Below are 23,029 nucleotides of genomic sequence, written 5' to 3'. Positions count from 1 at the left end.
ACAGGAAGTCAGGGCTGCCAAACCACTGAGGTAGCTGAAGGCAGATTTTCTCACTAAATCTCCAGACACATGGAACAAAGGAAAAGGAAGGCTCTAGAGATGCACGGTCTTGTAAACTTCTCCTCAATGTAATCTCAGGAGTACAAACAGTACTACGGACCCAGGAACTCGTGATTCAAATCTAACGTTATCCAAAATAGAAGAATTCGAAGGATAGATTAGATAGATTAGAAAAATAAGCAGAGATTCTCTACTCTGGGTCTCAGATTCCTGCAGGCTCACAGTTATAAAAGGGACTTATCCCTGTTATGGGGGGAGAAAATTCCTGAGTTCAACAAACACGAACCCCACCGTCTCTGGTTGTCTGGGACACAAAGGTGAATAAAATGCACCTTCTCCCTCAGAGCTCACACCTGGCTTACATTTTTAAATCATTAAGATTTATTAATAAAGGAAAAAAAGAAAAAGAAAACCTTCAAAATCAGGGAAAGGAAATCTGAAAGCATTTTCTATTTTCTCGTGCTATGCTAGTTTTTTTTCCCCCAGCTTTATTAAGACGTAAAAGCTAGATTTTAAAAACTCACTCTATTTTATGTTGTCTTTAAAAAAAAAAAAAAAATCACACGCTGGTATGAATACAAGAGAGAATTCTAAAAATGTAGGTTTGTGTATTTAACCTCATATTCTATTAAAGAGCTAGAACAAATGGATTTAAATCACTGATATGGGAGCTGAAGGCTTGAAGTTCATTATCAGCCTGTCTGAAAATGATTTGCTCGCTCTCTGGGGTTCTTGATTTTTATTTGCATGTGTTTCTGCCCAGCGGCTGAAAGGTCGGCAAGAGGAAACACTGCTGCAGGGCCCCACTCCGTCTCATTCTTGAGAAATGGCTGAGCTGGCTCCTGGGACAGGCTCATGCTTCTAGAATATTGTGGGCTTGTCAAGCCAGTCATCATAGCCACAACAGCACTGCCATTTCAAACACCAGATTCAATGTCATTTTTTTGGTTTTTATTCCATAGCCAAAGAACAGACAGCAAACACAGACACTTTTTGCCTGCTAGTTTCAAGCCTTTCTTAGCAAGTCCTTGGAAGAATGTATGAGCAGGCATTCCTGCTCTGCCTGAAAAAAAAACCCCAAAAAACAGCAGTGCAGAGAGTACAAAAGGTTTCACTTCCTTTTTAATCTTTACTGAGCAGAAAAGAGCAGCTTGAAAATGGTGTCTCTGGGGAGGAGAGAGTCACTTCCTGGCGGCCTTTGTCAACAGAGACCCTGCCACGTGACCCATCTTCAGACAGTATAGAGAAGCACGGTTTATTATATCTTTCATGGAAACACCCAATTAAGTAATGTGGAGTGTTGACTTAGCATCCTTTCCCGAACATTCCAGGCACTCTGACAGCCAAATGGTGCAGCCTTGGGTAAAATGTACCTCTCTGTAAGGTTTTCAAATGTGCTCTAAGGAGTCCACCCACGGGCCAGCTGCTTAAATGGTTCCAACAGTCCAGAAATATAAGACTGAAATTGCATCAGTACCACGTGGATTATTCCTCTTAACAATAATGCTGCAGGTGGTACAAATTACATATCTATATCTATATCTATATCTATTTGGTCATTAAGAAAAATGCCACAAATGTGTAGAAGGAAAAGAAGGCACTCATAAAATAGTAGTCATCAAATTTGAGAAGCTAATAACACAAGATACTCACTCTCAGATTTTCTTAGTATAATTTGCAATACCCATTGGCAATATGAACCCCTAGTCACATCCACCGCTTCTCTGCTTTTGATAAATGCAATGGCTTCCTAGTTTTTACAGAGATAAATCCTAGGTGTAATGCTGAGCTTCAGATAATAATAATAAAGGTGTTTTATCCTGTTTTGTCACTGATTAAAAAGAAAGTGAGATGAGTTGAATGGGAAAAAATACAGCTGGGGATCACTGAATGAGAAACTCACGCTGGAGGAAATGTGTGGGTGAAACTGAACACTTGGTTCAGAGGTGAAAACTGCATCTAACTGGCTGCTTGCAATTTTGCCTTCCAGATGGCAGTTGGACCGGTTGTTTTTCCCTCCAAGAGACACGGAAGAGATTGACAGAAAGCTGGCTTACTCCTACTAGAAGCCTTTGGTTTGGCTGTTGCTAAACTGGAAATCGAGTTAACCACATCTGCTGAATGACCAGTCAATTCAACCTCACTCTTGTTCTCTTGTAGAATTCGGCAACCCGTTGAATGGTTTTGACCAGCTTTTCCGGAAGATGAGTTAGGCATATGGATGTCAATACAACTTTGAACAATGCTTGTCATAAGATTTCTAGTCCCTGGGATAGGACTGCAAATCTCTTATGGCCCAAGTCCCTCTGTGTTTCATTTGTGTGTCTTTCAGTGTCTTACACATAATAGATGCTTCCTAAGTGTGTGCTGAATGAATGAAATCTGCTCATGTCCCACCCATCCCACCCCTCCAAATACATACATATAAATAAGCAAATAAATCAAAAGGATAAACAATGAGTCCATGGAAAGCCCAGATACTTTGTGTCTACATAGACTTCCACACTGTCAAACACCTGGATGCTTGGAAACATCTGGATGGTTGCCTCCATTATTCTGTGTTCCTCCAGTGAGTTAATGATAAAAATAGATTATATACAGAGATAGATTGTGAAGTAAGACCAGAAATGATCCACCAATCCTATAGTCCTTTTGTTCCTACAGTCTAAAATAATTCCTATTTTATGAAAAATTTAGCAAGATCTGGATCTGCTACTTAGGATGGTTTGCTAGTACTTGACAATGAAACTCAGAATGTTGCTGTATGCTGATGTCATTTCCCTCCCTCTCTCCCTCCTCTCTTTTCTATAAAATTTTAGAACAGTTAGCTCTTCGGTTCACTCTGATAAGAAGTCCAAGGGTCCCAAAGCACCAGGCATGTCGAGCATTCCAGGATGGCTGAGTTACTGGACCTACGGCACAGCCCTGGCTCCCAGGAATTTTCCTTTCCCAGGCTCCCCAGTCACCACCCACAGCCATACCAGCCACTCTGCAGAGCGTTCCTCAGCCAGCAGGCCCTCTCCCTGTTACCAGGCCAGAAGCCATTCTGGAGAATAAGAAGCCAATATAAGGAGAAGACAAAAGCCCGCACTGTGTGATTTCTGTCTGCCCATTGTTGTAAGCACGAGGTAACGTGGGGTTGTGGATTTTCCACAGATCAGCAAGTCTGTAATCAAGGGAATCTCTTTGTCTTTACTTCCAAGGACACGAGCAAATTTAGAGTGGTGTGTTTTGGGGGGGTCATCTTGTTTGGGGGGTTTTGTTTTTGTTTTCTCTCTCCTTCCCTTCAGAGAGGAAGGGCTTAATACAGGCCTTTAGCTTGTGACTAGGGGGTAGGTGAGAATTATCGCTCAGTACAGAAACTACAGGTCCTGGGTTGGATATTTGTATTTCTCCATTTGCTACACAATACTTTATCAAGATCTTTGGCAAACGTTCTTACACTCTGACTTTCTCTATTGGTTTCATATTAACAGACCTTACCTTAGATCGGGGAAGAAGGCAGGGGCCACGTGGACAGATTAAATGTTTGTCAGGTTCAAACAGTTCTGTGGGTAACAATAAAGAGAAAAAAATAATTTGGTTAAGCAGTGATTTGACTTTAAAAAGAAGATAATCACATCAATTAATCCACAGACAATTATTAAGCGTGTACTTTTGTCCAGATTTAAATTCAACCAATATTTATTCGGTGCAGACGCTTTCACAGACTTATCTCACTTTGTGTTCAAGCACCATTTACTGAACTAGCTTGCTCTCAGTAAGCCCTTTCTATTATAAAACCAGGATTCATTTGCATTCCTAATTCCTTCCTCTTGTCCTGTTTTCTTGAAGATCCTGTGATGCACATTCTGGCAATGTCCAATATCATTTTTCCATTGGATGAATAAAACGTCTGTATGTATAAAAATGAATATCTAATGAAAATATCTGACACCTATTCACCACTTGCTATTTGCCAGTCACACGGCCAGACCCTTTGTAAGTATTATCTTATTGAATTCTGGCACCAGCCTAAAGTGGTAGGTGCTGGAATGCTAAAATGATGCTAGAATGATTTCCAATTTACAGTTGAAAGCACTGAGGTGTGAGAGCCAAAATTCTAACATGATATCTATGATCTCAGCCCCCTGGTGTTATGCCATGATTAGGTTATGTTATATGACAAAGGCAATGGATGTCACTCCCTTGATTGTGTGACATCATATGGCAAGGTAGAAGGGACTTTGCAAATGTAATTGAGGTCCCAAATCAGTGAACTCTAAGTAATCAAAAGAGTGATTATCCTGGGTGGGCCTGACTTAATCAGTTGGGCATCCTCTAAAAGAGGGCTTAGGCCTTCTCTGAGTCAGAGACTCTTTCCTGATGACCTTGAAGAAGCAAGCCACCATGTGTTTTATAGCTTCAAGGAAAAGAATTCTGCCCCCAAACCACTTGAACTTGGAAGGGGACACGAGCTTCCAGATGAGACCACAGCCCCAGCCGACACCTTGATTGCACCTTTGTGACATCCTGAGCCAAAGATCTAGCTAAACCATGCCCAGACTCCTAATGGATAAAAACTGTGAGATGATAAACGTGTTGCTTTAAGCCATTAAATTTGTGGTAATTTGTTATACAACAGTAGAAAATTAAGTAAAAAACAAGTATGTGAACTATCTGATGACACAAATAAAACTATCAATAAAAAGTTTGGGGCTTCCCTGGCAGTCCAGTGGTTCGGACTCCACACTTCCACTGCAGGGGGCACAGGTTCAATCCCTGGTCGGGGAGCTAAGATTCCCCCATGCCACGCAGCAAGGCCCCCCCCCAAAAAAGTTTGATAACCTATAAGGGAAAAGAATCTAAAAAGAATATATATATACATATATGTATAACTGAATCACTTTGCTGTACACCTGAAACACAACATTGTAAATCAACTATATTTCAATAAAAATTTTTTTTAAAAGTTTGAGCGCACAAATATGTAAAGAATGTATTATGTATTTATAAACTATATACACGAGATTACCCCCAAATAAAACATTAGATAGCCACATACACACACAAACCAGAAATTACAAAGTATAACCATTGTTCTTAGCCACATCCGTCCTCCACTGCTGACAAGGTTATAACAAGTACTGAAATTCTAATCTTCATTATCCCCTCACAAATGGGCTAAAACCTGTCCAAAATAAAAAGGAGAGGCAGGCTTTTGAGAACCTGACTATAGCACTTCTAGGGGGCCATTCATGGAAGGACACAGACTCAGCCTTTTTATGGGCCCCCCCCCAAAGTATGTGTGCTTTGAGACCCTAAACATTCAAAGGTCACCCTGATCACTGTCTACACCGACCAAAGTCAGAGCTACGTGACCCTCATCCAGCAGTCAATCAGCAAGGGTTTGTGATGGCCTAGGCCTGCGTGGCTCTGCTTTCGGGAAGGGAAGCATGCTCTTCCAGAAAAGGCGCATTTTGGCAATAGATAAAATATGCCCTCGATCCTTGGGCTCTATTCTTCAAACATTCCCACTATGCAAAATTTAGATTTTTGATTTTTGTTTTCTACTTTCATCTCCAGATTTTAATTTCCCCCACTTATGCAAGATGCTTCGCTAGAAATTATATCACATGAGAAGTTTGGTTTACATCCCAGGCCAGTTCATTGCAGTGATTTTGCGATGTCTACCCACTTCATGCTGGGCCTCAGTTCTCTTTCCAAAAATAGCTTTGTCTGGAACAGGAAGCAGCAAACTTTTTCTGAAATGGGCCACATAGTAAATATTTTCTGTTTTGCAGGCCATATAGTCTCTGTCAGAGCTACCCAACTCTGCCATTGAACATGAAAGCCAGAAGCAAGCTGCAAATGAATGAGGGTGCCAATCAAACTTGATTTATGAACACTGAAATGTGAATTTCATATAATTTTTACATGCCAAGAAACAGTACTCTTCTTTTGATTTCTTTTCCAGTCCTTTACAAATACAAATACCAGCCTTAGCATTCAGGCTGTAGAAAAACTGGTAGCTGGCCATATCTGGCCCTCAGGCCAGAGTTTGCTGACTCTGGTATGTAGAGAGATATTATCAGAGTTAATGAATTAATCATTATAGAAGATTTTTCTCTTTTTGGAATGAAAATTTTACGGATGAAAAAGCAGAAGTATATAGATATGTATTAAATTAGCAAAGATGTCCTTACAGTGGTCAGGTCTACAAATCATGCCAGATCTTCAAAGAGGAGGCTGATTTTACTTTTGCTAAGGGAACTTGTTGTGCATTTCATTCATTCAAGAAACTCAGTCAGGGGCTTCCCTGGTGGCGCAGTGGTTGAGAATCTGCCTGCCAATGCAGGGGACACGGGTTCGAGCCCTGGTCTGGGAAGATCCCACATGCCGCGGAACAGCTGGGCCCGTGAGCCACAATTACTGAGCCTGCACGTCTGGAGCCTGTGCTCCGCAACAAGAGAGGCCGCGATAGTGAGAGGCCCGCGCACCGCGATGAAGAGTGGCCCCCGCTTGCCACAACTAGAGAAAGCCCTTGCACAGAAACGAAGACCCAACACAGCCATTAATTAATTAATTAATTAATTAATTAATTAATTGAAAAAAAAAAAGAAACTCAGTCAACCGGGATGTACCTTGTGGTTCTTACAACTAAAGACCCAGGTAGTAGGTTAAAATTACCATGGACTCCTTTGCACTATTTGACATACACACATCAGCATGTATGAAAAATGAACCATGTGATGGCAGAATCTTTAAATGTGATTGGTGGCAATCAGCCGAGATAATCAAACCAGAAGTGACTCAACCAAATCCAGATCTCTGCCACCTTCAGATAATCATGGACAAAATTCAAATGTCCAAGTTTTCCAATGTCCTCATTCATCACATTGAGATATACACTTTTAGTCTCAGATACAGCTGACTGTAGTGCCATGCTGGCATTATGTTATAAAACAAACAAGTGTAACTTTAAAGATGTAAAAGACTGGACTAGAGAGTTTGCATATTCTTAGAAAAAGCATCTCTTTAGCCAATGGGAAACATGGAGAGTGGCAATCCCATTTTCCAGAGTTCAAATTTTTAGGCATCGAATTACTATATATATATAATTTTGCCTTTTTACAAACCTCAAAAGGAAGAAGAAAGGAAAGAAAGAAGGAAGGAAGGGAGGAAGGAAGGAAGGGAAGAAAAGTATGAATCATTTTTCTAGAAGTAGACAGAAAACTATTCTCATGATTTTGTGTTGTCCTGTTTGCATATCAGAGTTTTGCTGGACTACACCAATTTTATGCCACTGTATCCTCTACAGTGTAATATGTTGATGGATAATGAAAAATCAGGAGTATCCACTTGGACGGTCTGGCAAAACTCAGTTTAGAGTAAATATAAGCTCTCTGGAGATATCTACCATGAGGAGTGTTCTTTTTAAAGCTCATTGTTTGTTTTAATCCAATGGAAAAAAAAGATAAAAACTGAGGAATAAGATCTATAAAGAGAAAGCACAAACATTAAGACTGGCAAATGGAAAAAGGCAGTCAGGGGATGAACTGAAAGCCAAGTTCAACTTTCAGATTGTCCTGGCAAAACTGTCATTAAAGTGAAGGATTAAGGCCCACCTGAGCACCATATCTTACACTCAGTAAGTCTTAATGAAAAATCTACTAGTATATGTCCTTACAGTGTTTTCAAATACAGTTTTCTGTTTATATGACTATAGATACACACATCTGAAAAATATAGAAAAGTACAAAGAAGAATATACAATTAATAACCAAATCCACCACCTATTACTAATGCCTTCTGTTTTTAAGGAGAAGGGCTATTATTTTCATTATTGCAACAAAAATTTCAAACTTTTTGAACTATAACAGTCAAATAAAATTAATAACCCAACATCTAACTATAGAACTATGGAAACTCTAATCTAGAAAAGTCATGACATGACCAAGACCACCCAGATTCTCATATGTCCAATCAGGATAAGAAATTAGTATTCTCTAACTTATAGCCTAGTTCTTAAAGGGCAAAATCTTTCAGGCAGTAATCCCAAGCAAGAACCAAAATTTGTCCTCAGCCCTGGAAGAGCTGCGATTTACAAAATACCAGCTTCTTTGTAAGATGAGACCTTGATGCCAAAAAGAATTAGTGTTCCTTAAGTTTTGTAGCTCTCTAATTAAAGAGGAGTTTTAGACTTACCCCCCAGAGGTTTTAATATTGTTACTTTAATTTATAGCTGTTCTTTAATTTTAATAGTCAAATGAAAGTTTTAATTATAGTCAAGCAGGTCTTCATATGGAAAGATAGCACTGCTGGCTCACCTTCAAGAGACCACGTGTTTTCAGTTATTTTCTGGGGGTGGATGTAACCACACTGAATATTTACCCATCCTGATTCAAACAGTGTACATTTGCCCAAGATCTCTCTAGACAAAGCTAGGACTGAGACCACATCTACAGAAATACACAGAATTAAGCTGCCATGTCAAATCAAGAGCCTTGATTTTAGCTGCTTCATACACCAAGCAGCCTGCCATAAGCTGTTACAAACAGAACACTTCATTATGTTAACAGATGGTCTGTGTACTAACAAGATATGAGGAGTATTGAAATATTAAAAACAAATCTAGGGCTTCCCTGGTGGCGTAGTGGTTAAGAATCTGCCTGCCAAGGCAGGGGACAAGGGTTCGAGCCCAGGAAGATCCCACATGCCGCGGAGAAACTAAGCCCGTGTGCCACAACTACTGCGCCTGTGCTCTAGAGCCCACGAGCCACAACTACTGAGCCCACACGCCACATCTACTGAAGCCCCCGCGCTCCCGAGCCCATGCTCGGCAGCAAGAGAAGCCACCTCAATGAGAAGCCCGCGCACTGCAACGAAGAGTAGCCCCCACTCGCCGCAACTAGAGAAAGCCCGCACGCAGCAACAAAGACCCAACACAGCCAAAAATAATAAATAAATAAAAATAAATAAATTTAAAAAAAAATCTAGGTCGAATACTTGGTACCCAATTAAAAGATGTTATCTTTTGTTGTTTTTGTTCACTTTCTTTCAATAAACTTTATATTGTTTGTCACAACTAGGAAACTAACAAGGCTACATTACTGTCAACTAAACGCAAGACTTCATTCCAATTTCACCTGTTTTTCCATTCAATGTCCTCTTTCTGTTTGAGAATTCAATCCAGGATTCCACATTGCGTTTAATCATCATGTATTCTTAGTCTCTTCTGGGCTGACAGTTTCTGCATCTTTCCATATTTTTTCATGAACTTGACAATTTCCAGTAGTGTCAGCCAGGAATTTTATACAATGTCCCTTCATTTGGGTTTGCGTGATGTTTTTCTCATTAGACTGGGGTTATGTTATGCATTTTGGGAAAGTGCCAAAGTTCCCTTCCCTTCATAACATGTCGGAAGGTACCTGATATCTACATGACATCACTGGCGATGTTACCCTTCATCACTTGGTTAAGGTGCTGTCTGCCAGGTTTCTCCACTATAATATTGCTGTTTTTCCCTTCCCTGTCCATACTCTATTCTTTGGAAGGAGTCACTAAATCTAGCCCAGTGTGGGTGGGAGCTGGGGAGGGATTAATCTTGCCCTCTTGGATGGAGAGTATCTAGATACATCACTTGGAATTATTCTGTAAGGAAGATGTGTCTCTTCTCCCCTGCGATGTTATCTCTTCATGCCCAAAGCATGGTGACCAGGCAAATTTTCATTCAGAGAAAACTTATTTTGAAACTCAACAGTTCATTAGAGAGCCATTATAACGAAAGTCAATTATTGCCAGACACTGAATGCTCTGTTTTCAGGAAAATTTCACCTCGCCATCTAGGAGAAATGAGACATTTCACTGTCTAATTAACAGTGAACTTGAGGTAGAATAAGAAACAAAAGAGTAGGGCAAAAAGGAGGGAAGAGGGTGGAAAGGAGAAGAAAAAGGGTCAGGCCAGCTGAAGTGCCCACCCACTTGTGTAATGAGTTATTCCCTGCCACATCTGCCCACTCAGCGGGAGGGAATTCCTCCCAGGTCACTAGCTGTTCAGGTCAACTTACCTAGAGACAGGTTTTTGCCTGGTTATTAGTCCACTAATCAATAGCCATTATGCCTTATGCATTTGATGCAAATGTATGCATCTCTGACTTGTAACAAAAACGGTTTTACTTGGGCATCAATCTAACACTATGGATAAACTCTACCTGAAATGATTAAGTGGTTTAAATAATTATAATCAACTACACGTATTACCATGGATGCACAATTTTAGCTTTGTTCACCAAGCCCTTTCATTGATTGGGAAAATGTTTTCTGATATATGACAGGTCAACATCTTGGTTCTCTTGTCTAGATTCCTTTTTTTTCCTCTTTCTCATTTTGTTGTTTTTGCTGTTCTCCCTTTCTTATGTATTTTTCCAGGGGATTTTACAGATTTCTTAATAGATTTTTCACCAGAGCTTTACTATCCTGGGGAATCTCTCTGCAAATCCTGTTTTCTTTTACCCCTTTGTACCCCCATGGAAGACATGGGTCACTTGCCTTTAGAACTCTTCTGACTTTTGGCACCTGCAGAGTTACACACACACCCCCAGCCTCCAGCCCCTCCCCCGTGTGGGAAGTGGTTCTAGACTTCTCTTTTAAACTAGTAGGTGCCGTGGTCAGAGGAAATCCTGTCACCTGGTGAGGGAAAGACTAGTGACTTGGCTGCATCCCACCTGGTGAACCATCTGGCTGAAAAGGAAACAAATCAGTCTCTGGGAGGATGCCTGGTTTTGTCCCTTTAAAGCACCCCTACGTGGCCCACGTTAGAGGATCCAAGGAGCCACAACACCCAACGTTTATGGTCAGCAATGTGATAATTATGAAGACTTTGATTCTATTAGATCAGAATACGTCTCCATCCTCCCAACATGGAAAGTGGCAAAGAAGTTGATTGACTATTCACAGTCAGGGCAAAGTAAGTAGAGAGAGAAACAAACAGGGAGATAGAGCAAGGTAGAGGGTGCAGAGATAAGCTGCTGCCAATGGATGATATTCGCAACTGAAAACAATGTTTTAATTAATGAACAAGTTGTGGATCTAGATGCCAAAGTACAGGAAGTGCAGACCACATGATGAGCTGCACCATTCAGTAAGCAAATCCAGACTGTGAGAAAATTTACAAGTCAAATACCCAGGTACTTCAACCAAAAAAAATTGCAAGGAAAGGGAAGCGCCGGAGGCGGTACCTGCAGATGAAAGACACAAGTTTTAAAAAATGACTCAGACTCAATTTGCGTTAAGTTAGAGTGTAGAACCTAGGGGTGCACACCCAAATGATAAAACCATAAGAAAATGAAAGCAAATTATTAGTATAGATGTAGAGAAGGGGTTCATTTGGGGGTGTTGAGACTGGAATGGAGCCCAGGTAGGCTCCTGGGGTAGGTGGCCAAGTTCTATTTCTTGACCTGAGTTTCCATTAGAAGAGTTGGATGTTTGCCTCATAATAACGCATTAAACTATATGTTTGTGGGTTTTTGTAGTTTCCTTTTTTCAATTTTACAAGAAAAGGTTAAAATGTCTCTAATTAGTTACCAATAATTATAACTTGGAAGATTGCACATTTAAAAATCCCTATTTCTGCCTTCTCTTGAATAATTGGAAGACTTGCCAACACTGGATCCATGTTTCCTTATGGTAATTGGCTGGAGCTGAGAAGGGGCTGCTTCCTCTCTCGACAGAGCTTGACCTCTCCAGTTATTTATGTGACCTGTGCTGGGCACCTGTAAACACATGAATTTGTGACCCCTGGGGTGAGTAAAACTAGCTCTTTCCTACACCTTTCACTGGCAAGATTCCTATACGTTGTGCATAAATTCAATAGAAAACAATTCAACTCACATTTCTCAAGCACGTACTCCACAGAGCTCCATGCTAGGATCTCTTCTGTCCCTCTCCAGCCCAGGAGCCTCCAATCTGGGGGAGGGAAATCCAGATTTAGGTAACTACCCTATTCCAGAGAGGTGTAGACTCTAAGTCTTCATAGAAAGTACCAGCAGAATGCAGTGGGGATTGCAGGAAGACAGAATCAATCTGAGTGAGGATCTAGGGAGACTTCTTGGAGGATGTGAAAGGACTTGGGCCTTGGAAGATCACTGGGATGAGGCTGGGGCATGTAGGGAAGAAAGAGTCTGATGGAAGGGAAAATCTGAACCCAAGGACATGGCTGGAGGTTGTAGAGCAATGTTTGGATTAGATTCCCAGTGCTGGTGAGTGATGGATGTGACTGGTGAGTCACAAGATACAGCTGACTTGTCAAGTTACTTGAATGATAATGATGCCATTGACCAAGTGGGGAGGACAAGTTTTGTAGACAGGATGACTTTAAGCAATGATCACGTGGAGATGTCTAGCCAGATGGAGCCCGAGACAGAGTCAGATGGAATCCAAAGGAATCCTGGAGTCATCAGGTTAAAGAAACTTACTAGGTAAAGCCATGGGGAAAGGAAGAGCATAGACAAGGAAGAATGCAGATGAGGAAGAGTGTAAGGTCAAGGTTGGCTCCTTGCACAAACCAATATTTAAGGGATAGTAGAAGAAGTATAGCCAGAGAAAAAAATGAGTGAAGAGAAGCAGGAGAATTTAGGACCGGGGAAGACACTGGAATGACCACCCCAATAGTGACAGGTGGATGAGAGATGAAATTTTCCAGGAGGAGGGAGGACAGATCTTGTCTACTTGGCCATTTAGATTAAAAGAAAGGGAAAGGCTATTTGGACATCCATGAGAAGTAGCCATTTATTTTTCCTAACTAAGCAATGTCATTTATTCTCATGACGATTTTCTTTAAACTTAAAAATAACTGCGTTGACGGGTTTGTTGCATCTTTACATTTCCTAAGTTGATATTTTTGATTCATTTTGATGAATCATCTTCTACATTCTATGTCAATAGAGGTGTAAAGCCCTCAAGAAGAGTTGAGAAGAGATGACCAGTAGCCATCATTTTCTTTTTTCTTTTTTTAATTGAAGTATAGTTGACTTACAATGTTGTATATGCCATCATTTTATAATATTTCCACCATAAAGATGGTACCTATAACATAATCAACCTCGAGAGCATAGATTGTAGTAAAATGTAGTAAAATAATTAGGCAGTGATGAGTTATGAGTATCTATGACCTTTACTTTTAATATCATTTATTTTGTTGTAAGTTTATATCATTTAATTTTTAATAGTGGCTGTGTTTAGCAAGCAGCTCTCAAGTTTCTAAAAAATTTTTAACATCTGGAATGGCTCACAAAAAACTGGTAACAGTAGCTACCTCTGGAACATGGGCTGGAGGTTAGGAGAACATTTTCATTCACTCTATTCTATACTGTGTGATTTATTTTAAATAAACAGACGTGTATTATTCTATACTAATTTTTAAAGTTTAAGAATACCATATTAAATACCAGTTGTGTAAAGAGAGGAGAGTTAAAAATGTATATTTGCTTTCACGTATACATTGGAGGCTAAACAAGAAACTAGTAAAGAGAGCAAGGGGAATCTGTTGAAGGGGAATGTACTTCTCATATCGTTTTAATATTTGAACCAGATAAATGTGTTCTGTGTTCAAACAATTTTAAGAATTAAAAATACTTTTAGCAGTGGGGGAGGGATGGATTGGGAGTTTGGGATTAGCAGATGCAAACTATTACATAGAGAATGGATAAACAACAAGGACGAACTGTATAGCACAGGGAACTGTATTCAATATCCTGTGATAAACCATAATGGAAAAGAATAAGAAACAGAATGTATACATATGTATAACTGACTCACTTTGCTGTACAGCGGAAATTAACACAACATTGTAAATCAACTATACTTCAATAAAATAAATTTTAAAAATAAAAATGACAAATAAAAATACTTTTAAAAGGTCAACTTCGATCCCCCGTGTCCCCAAAATGGGAGAAAATTTTTATGATTACATACTATTATTTACTATTTATGTACTATTTATGATTACATACTGGAGACTCTGCCTCTCTTGAGGATACGCTCCCACTGAAATCAGAGACTTTTTCCTGGTTTCCATGACAAATATGTGGCCAGGGCATCTTCAAAAAGAACCTGGGAGTGAGTCACCATCCAGGTAGGCAGCTGCATCAGCACTGGCCTCAAGACTCAGATAGGTAGGGCGCCACGGTTATAAGCAAACAGCAGTATTCAGGTGAAGACATTTTTTTCCAGGTAGAAAGTGGAAGAGGGCCAGACATTCTTGAAGCTCTATCCATCCATTATTCCTCTCATACTAGTGTTGGAAATGTGTGCTTGACTAATCAACAGGTGATGTTTGTTCGAGGCTTGCTGAAAGGCAGGCGCCTGACCCAATTCAAAGCCAAAATTCTGAAGCCACTTCCTGGTTCTCAAAGAGCAGAAACCTTCTTCCCGCGGTGCAGAAGCAGAAGTGACAGTGCTGAAGGCCGCGCCCAATGATTCCAGCGGTGCAGTTTTCCTTTATCACGCCAACGTCTGTTGTCCATCAGGAACCCGAAAAACATCTGCCTCTCCCGTCCTTCTACAAGCCTTTGCTGGAGCCACTAATGATGAGCAATTTCTCTGCCAATCATGGGAACTCCATGAGATTTGCGGTTGATCAAAATTAATGTTAAAGATCTAGTTTGAATTGAATGGGGATGCGATTTACACATAGGCCTCTGTATTCTTTTGAAAAAGCACAGCCGTGACACGTGAGAGTGTTGATTGCAAACAAGCCCTAAGATGACTCTTAAAGATGAAATGACAGCACAGGCCTGCATCAGCCGTATCTTTTTTTTTTTTAAAGATTATTTTACTTTTTAAAATTTATTTATTTATTTATTTATTTTTGGCCGCTCCTGCGGCATGTGGGGTCTTAGTTCCCCGACCAGGGATCAAATCCACGTCCTCTGCATTGGAATCGCAGAGTCCCAGCCACTGGACCGCCAGGGAAGTCCAGCCGTATCTTTTTTTCTTTTTTTTTTTTAATTTTTATTTTAAGGAGTTCCCTGATGGTCTAGTGGTTAGGATTCGGTGCTTTCACTGCAGAGGCCCGGGTTCAATCCCTGGTCGGGGAACTGAGATTCCACAAGCCGTGCGGTGCAGCCCCCAAAAAATTTTCTAAAATATCATATTGGAGTATAGTTGATTTACATGCATCAGCCGTATGTTGACAGGGCCTTTGAAAAGATTCCCTATAACATGGCATCTCTACAATGTTGAGTCTCGCCAAGCAGAACAAGCCCACAGGCCTACATAAATAAGTTGCTTTTATCTTCCATATTGTTGGCATATAAATTTCAAAATGGCATTCATTGGTTTAGACGTCTAAGGTGGAACACGTAAAAATCATGTTCACATTAGAAGGAATGACAGAGTTAGAAATTCGCCTTTTTGCTGACATCATAGATAGCATTGATTCAGGCAAGCATCACCCATAAATGCTGAAACCACGTGGTAAAAGTTTGATGAGATACAGGAGACCTGAGTCTCAAAGTATCTCCCCACAGGTTATTAATGACAAAGGGAAAACGCTAGTTTCACAGTAGAGAAAGCTGGTGGCAACCCTGGAAACAAGCGGTCCTCCTCACCATCAGCGATGGCACAACTGGACATCTGTGAAAAACCGAGAAGGACACGACATCCCTCACCGGGTGCTCCTACCAAAATGATCTGATTCTACCCGTGAAAAAACAGGAGGCAAACCCAACTGAGAGAAAGTTGACAAACCAGCTGGTCTGTATTCTTCCGAAATGTGACAGACAAAGAACAGCTGAAGGATGGTTTCAGATTAAAGAGGCACGAGAACTAAACGCATCTCGTGAGCCTGTATTGGATCCCGGTGAGGAGGAAGAAAAAGGCTGTCAAAGACATTAATGGAGCAACTGGCAAAATGCAAATCTGGACTTTAGCTTCGATGATAATAGCAGTACACTGGATGGTCCGTTTCCTGAATTCAATCTTGGTACTGTGGTTCTGTAGGAGAACGTCCTTATTATAAAAGCCACCAGCTATTGAACACCTTTAACGTACGAGGTGCACGTATTTCTTTCAACCCTCAGGAGAAGCCCACACGTTGGGACCATTCCCCTTCCCCACTTTGCAGAGGAGAAAAGCGAAGCTCAGAGCAGTTATGAAGCATATGCAAGGCTGCACAGCTAATAGGGAGCTGACCAGGAACAAGAGACAAGTTCAGCGGTGATGGCATGGAAAAGTGTATCTTGTGTCTATCAGCACCTGGGAGCCTGGACAAAGGAATGGAAAACAGAGGCTCTTGGAGGAGGTCAGGACTGGGGTGTACAGGGCGACTTGGGAAGGGCCTGGGGAGGTGAGGGTTTTAAATCAATGCCAAGTGATTGACTAGGAGTGGGAGCTAGAGTGAGAAAAGACAGGAAACGAGGCCATGAGGAGGCAGGAGGCTGGGGGATGGATGTCTTGATAAATGTGCCTCTGACTCACACTGAGAAAACATCTTACATCACAGACTGGTTAAACACACACACACACACTCTCACATAAATAACTGAAACAAAGTTTGATTAAACAGTAACCTACCTTTACCACGCAGGAGAGCCTGGTCCTTCCCGTGCTGTTTCTCTTTAGAGATTTGTTTTGGCTTGTTCATGTTTTTTTTCTTTGCTTTGTTTTTCATGCTGGCAAGAATCAACTAAACTGATTTCCTGAAATTGGAAGGGGACGGGGCGGCCTGTGGTTTGAAAACCAGGCTCTAGGGTGTGGCCCAAGCTTGGGGGGGCGCTGGGTTGGGGGAGTCAAGGTTAGAATGGCAGTCAGCTCTCTAGTTTGGAGACCTCCCTTTCGGCTTTCTTTCCTCAGCTAAGCTTAAGCCCCTCACAGCTCTGTTTGCCTGGTCCTGTGATCCAAAGCCTTAACCACGCCTGCACCCTAATGAAGCCCTAATTGGAAACACCTGTAGTACCAAGCATGGCAGCAGGGGCCCAAGTCACAACTGGCCTTGGTCAAGCCAAGTATCTGAGAAATTCTAAACATACATAGACATCAACATACATAGGCGTCAGCTTCCAGGAGAAGAGGAAAGAAAATACATCATAGCTGTTTCAAGGGGATACGCTCAAAAGTGTTGCCTTCCTTGGGGCAGGCAGTCCTTAATGTCTGCGTCAGCGTCAATTGACCTCACCTCTTTCTAATCTGAAGAATTAATTGGGTTGAGGACCTAAACAGATGGACTTTTTCGTATCCATCTCTCCTGATGGGAAACTTCATAACTTATTTCAGAAAAGCAGGCCTGAGTAGATGAAGGTTCAAAACATTAGTTGCCAATATGTTTGTTCTTGGTACATGTATGTATTCATGCATCTCTGTGATAACATGGGGCTTTTAAAGAGAAAGTCAGTGGAATCTTTGAGGAATACTTTAGGCATATGTGTATGGCTTCAAGAATTTATGTTTGAATATAAGAACTCACGGTGCTTTCGTCTTCCTAGCTCAAGTTAAACAATAATTTTTGAAATGACAAGGTCAGGGTTATATATTACAATCCTTTCTTCAAATAACCCAGTTTATATTCTTTTTACTTTGTTGTTTTCTTTTTAATTTTCATGACTGGCCTCTCCAATTACTTCTACTACTATATTTACTTATTTTCCCAGATGGTATTTTGCATTTGCCTGGTGGACATTTCCAATTACTGTACCAGAACAATTGTTTTCTCCTATGACCACCTGTGTTCCTCATCTCTGTCATCATAGTAAACATACAACCAATCCCACACCTTTGATGTTCCTTCCATACCATTCCCCTTGGTCCCCACTCACTCACAGCTCCTAGAAGTTTCTTCTTAGGACTCCTTATATCATGGAGTAAGTTTCTGATGAATATGAAAAAACTGCAATTATCCTCTCTCCTCCCACAAACCCACTTCTTCAGTAAAATGTCTCTGCCCACAGAGCTGATCACCAGTTTACCACTTCAACCATTGTGGTGTAACTAGATCTATGGGTCATGATTCCTAGTGGGTTAGATGGCGGCCCCCCCCCAAGAGCTCTATCCACGTCAAATCCCTGGAACTTGTGAATATTGACTTATTTGGAAAAGGAGTTTTTGCAGATTTAAGGATCTTGTGATGAGACCATCCTGGATTGCCTGGGTGGGCCCTAAATCCAATGGCAAGTGTCCTTAGAAGAGAAAAGAAGAGGAGAAGACACGGAGAAACTCATACATGATTGAAGACTAGCTTTTAATGTACAAACTCTAGGATAAGGCACTGCAAACCTCAGAGATCCCACCAAAAAAAAAAAAAAAGTCATTTTAACCATTTCAAATATATTAACCCTCTGTCCACACCAGTATAAAAATTGGAAGCAAATCAACATGAAAAGCGTTTCCAATATGGAGGTGTGACAGCCTGTCTTGTTGAAATGTAGACTGGGAAATACCAATAAAAGTCTGATTTATTACCTTCTCGTACTCAGTTAATGTCACATTGATAATCTGCTTTGTCGATGACAAGTATGGGTAGCCACTTCTTTGCCCTACCCTCCATGTAGCTTCATTCCGAACAGGAAGAATCTACAAACTGTCTTAAGTGCGCTAAGGGATTTTACTTCTGATAGCTCCTAGTTGCCAAAGGGCAGTTAATAAACTCCTTAGCCAAGCAGGAGGGCCCTTTACAATCTGCTTGCTGTGGATCTCCCAGCCCAAAGTATTACCTGGCAAACATGGAGCTCGGTGAATTTTTTGGGTAAACGAACCGATCTGTGATTCATGCTGTATATGGCTGTTCGCTCACACGGGTCTGCCTCTCCCATCAGGCCCGGCTCTGATTCAGATTCCTATCCCCAGCAGCTAGGAAAGAGCTGGGTACACAGGAGGTGCTCAATACATGTTTGCTGAATAAATAATGATTTTTTTTCCACCCTCCATGCAAGCCATGACATTTGGTTGAAATAAATGGATGACAGTCGATATATATAATATTATGTATGTATAAATAGTATATATATTTAATCTTATGAAATATTTTTGTTTCTAGATTGGGAAAACACTATCACAAAGTCTCTGTGTAGCCAAAGGGTATCCAAAGGGTATCAGCCACTTACAGAGCTCAGTATGGTAATGAGGAAAGGCATAATTTCCTGTGGCTTGACAATAATGGGACAGGAATAGCTCCAACTGCTTTGAATAGATCATGAACGTAACTTGTCCCTCTCTGTTGAGGCTCAAAGCTCTGGAGTCCTACTAAACAGAAGTGACCCAGCCGTCCGTCAGCCAGGTGCTAGGCTTACAGATATCCTCACGTGGTCGCCATTTTGCTACATTCTCTGAGGATTTCAAAATTTGAATGACTGTTTTTGCCCCTGACAATCTTAGTCAAATTGGAGAAAGAAGGTTGACAGAGGAAGGGTAAGAATTTAGCAATAAGAAATGTTTCTCTGGACAGACATAAAAAACAAACTATGGTTACCAAAGGAGAAAGCTGGGGGGAAGGGAGGGGATAAATTAGGAGTTTGGGATGAACAGATACACACTACTATATATAAAACAGATAACCAACAAGGACCTACTGTATAGCACAGGGAACTCTACTCAATATTTTGTAATAACCTATAAGGGAAAAGAATCTGAAAAAGAATAGATATATATGTATATATAACTGAATCGCTTTGCTGTACACCTGAAACTAACACAACATTGTAAATCAACTATACTTCAATAAAATAAAGTTCAAAAAAAAGAGAAGTGTTTCTCTGGAAATTCAGCATCTAAATGATAAAATCCTAGAAAAAGATAGATTTAAAAATAATACCCAGTCAGTCCATTCCTAAGTCTTGGGCATTCCTCATAAAGGATTGTCAAAAGATAAGAGGCAGGAGTTATTATGCCCAATCTTTCTATGCTGATAAAATTTTTGATTGTGATGCAAAGAATCAGGTGGTTTCCATCAAATGTCACTCACCGTTGAGCTTTCGAAGAGATTTGAATGGAATCATTATAGAGACATTTGGAAAAAAGTCCACACCAAAGCAGAGCAGAGATCTTCACACTCATTTGAAAATACAAAGCCCTTAGGTTCGACATTCACCCTAAAAATGGAAAAGAATAACTTCTTAGCATTTTCCACTCAAGTTTAGATGAAAAGGGCATCTTGAGCCAAGGGAAGACATGCAAGGGCAGGGACTACATTTTATTTACGACTCTCTCTGTGGCAAATAAAATACCTGGCATGTACCGGGCAGGCAATAAACACCCGTGGAGTGAACGAATGACCCAGTGCTCTGGCTTATTAATATGTAGTTGACTATAAGCGTTGATTCAAAATCAGCACATCAAGGATGGTGGCAAATTAGCATTCAAAGCTATTTACATACATTTGTAAAAGAATTCTTAAATTTCACAAATGGAGATTCCACATTACCTGTGAATTTCCTTTCATTATATTTAGGTGGGTATTAGCAATAAGTATGGAGAAGAATGTCCCTGTATAGTCTCCTTGATTAAAAAATATATATATATTAAATATATATATTTTAAAAATTGTGCTATCGAGCATGATATTCACATACTCAAAAGTATGTTCAAAAACATGTTAAATGAGGTCCCCATCAATTAAGAGGGGAAGAGGGTCTGTTGAAGCCCTAATATTTGTCCACTACTATGCAAGGCATACTATTGGATGTAGAAGAAAAAATACACAAATGTGAACATAGACTGCAGGGACCCTGCCCACAGAAGCCTCAGAAGCTAAGAGCTGGGCTGGTACAAGCACGAGAATATGATTAGAAAGATCAAAAACTATACAAGTATCCAAGAAAAAAATAAGCCAGGTAAATATAGGTCTTAGAAACGTATCTAATTCTTAGCTTACTTCATGGCACATCTGTGTCTTAAATTTCTAATTTAGGCCCTTCTCCTTACATGCAAATAAAATATAGTTGAACTTCAAATTGATGTATTTCATTTTCTTAGATTGGTGTGTAAGCCACTCTCAAAGTGTGAAGCGCTTTCGATGCTATGAAACAATGTTTTCAGTTTGCATTATTGAACTAAAAAAAGGCTCAAGATTTTTTTTTTTTTCTTTTGGCCATAATGTTGTTTCCAAAACGTGCTGTTCTTTCTAGTAAGCACAAAATTGGCCCCATATGTTTAGAAAGAATAGAAAATTATTTCATTTTGGTGTCTTGAGGTGTTAAGATGCTTCTTTAGGGAAATAAAGAGATCTTCCCGGTGCATTTCAAGGACATATTATCTAACTCACAGGACTGTGGGAGGGGATGCAATGATTATCAGGGGTGGAAGAGACCCTGCACAGGGGAGAGTTTGTTAAGACTTCGCATGCCTCCCCCCAGCTCCCCCGTATGCACAATCCTCGGAGATACAGCCCCAAAGCTATGCTGCTCTCCTGGAAGAATAAAGTAGCTTGAAAATTCCATCCATCGGAAGACTGAAAAGTGTGGCTGTGATGGTTGAGGAATTTGTGAGATTTAGAAATGAAAAGACTGTCCCAAACAAGCCTCTTTTACTTCCTCTCTTTTTGCTTTATTCTTCCTGCTCAATTCAAAGTTTGCGTAAGTCCCAGCCCAGACCGGACTGTATGACCTTCGGCTTGTACATAAGCTCCCTTGGCCTGTTTCCTCCTGGGGGTTTGCAGGCGTAGAGGGTCGAAGATGCGGTGGCTAGGGTCTCCTACAATTGGAGGGATCCCTCATTCTAACGGTGACCCTCAGGGCCCCTTCATGTTTGTGAAAAATTGTCCACTCCAAGCTCCTCAATAGCAGGGGTATAAATTCCCCTACTGATTTATAAATACCTCAGCCATCTGGGAAGACCCTCTCTTGGGAAGAAAACAGAACTCTCTTCCCCCATCAAAAAAAAAAAAAAAAAAAAAGCAGCCTCTCCTCCCCACTCCCACCCTGCACCCGTCTCCATGTGCAGCAGCTAAGTGTACAGTGTGATACATGCAGAAGCTTGTCAATTTCCCCATCCCACACACCAAGCAGCCAATCCTTACCAGATTTTTCATTTTACTTTTTTTTTTTCGGGGGGGGGGGGGCTACGTTTGAGCTTTGTCCTCCCAGGAGAGAAAGGTCTTCTCTCCCATCAGTTGATTTCATGATTCACCCCTTTCCCCTTAATGCTCATTTTTATTTAAAAACTGAGGAACACTCGAGTTGTGTGCATTCCTTACAATCCGATTTCCTCTCGGCATTGTTTGAAAAATGCACAGAGCAAACAGCTACGTGGGCTTGGTTTATCTTTGTGCCATGGACATTTTCGTTTTGCCCACACCCTTCCTTACAGGCAGGAAGAGAAAACGCAGGGCTGGAGGGCCAGACTCCATCTTGAGAAGGCTCCCAGACCTGTGTGCTCACTGCTCTTCTCGATGGATCCAGCAGGCTGAGGCCTCTCAGGTTTGGCAGTTGCCTGCACACATCCCTTCCCTTGCAATGCAGATGGTCTTCTAGGTGATTGTCTGGTTGATGGTCTAAACCACAGATAAATGGTTTCCTGCACATTTCTCAAAATAAGTGTCGAGCTAAGGAAATGAAATCAACCGGCTTAATAATCATCAGCAATTTGCCCTCCACCCCCTCTCCTTAAAAATGGTTATTTTTGTCAGTCAGTTGTGTGTGGGGGGGGGGGGCCGCGAGTTGTTTAACGTCTTGGACATTTGCATTGTAAATCTTAGCTAGCTTTGCTGACCTATTAGATCAACTATCACTAAATGCTGTTTCCACTTAATGAAATTAACTTATTCTTGAAAAATTTGCACCCTTCCTCATATAAGGCAAGAATCCATTAAAGACATTAAGACATCCCTTTTACTTTAAAAACTTGGTACCCTTATTTCCCTCTTTCTGCACAATAAACGCCCCCCCAAGCAAGGGCTTGGCTTTTACCCACCAGTTAAAATAGGCATTTCAAATGATTGAGAAGTTATCAAGGACTCAACAAAGGTAAGGCCTGGAGGTGAGCCAATTAAATCCTATCAGAT

This window comes from Eubalaena glacialis, chromosome X, assembly GCF_028564815.1.
Source record: "Eubalaena glacialis isolate mEubGla1 chromosome X, mEubGla1.1.hap2.+ XY, whole genome shotgun sequence".
NCBI lineage: Eukaryota > Metazoa > Chordata > Mammalia > Artiodactyla > Balaenidae > Eubalaena > Eubalaena glacialis.
The sequence above is the reverse complement of the archived record's forward strand: the minus strand, read 5'-3'. Positions refer to the sequence as shown.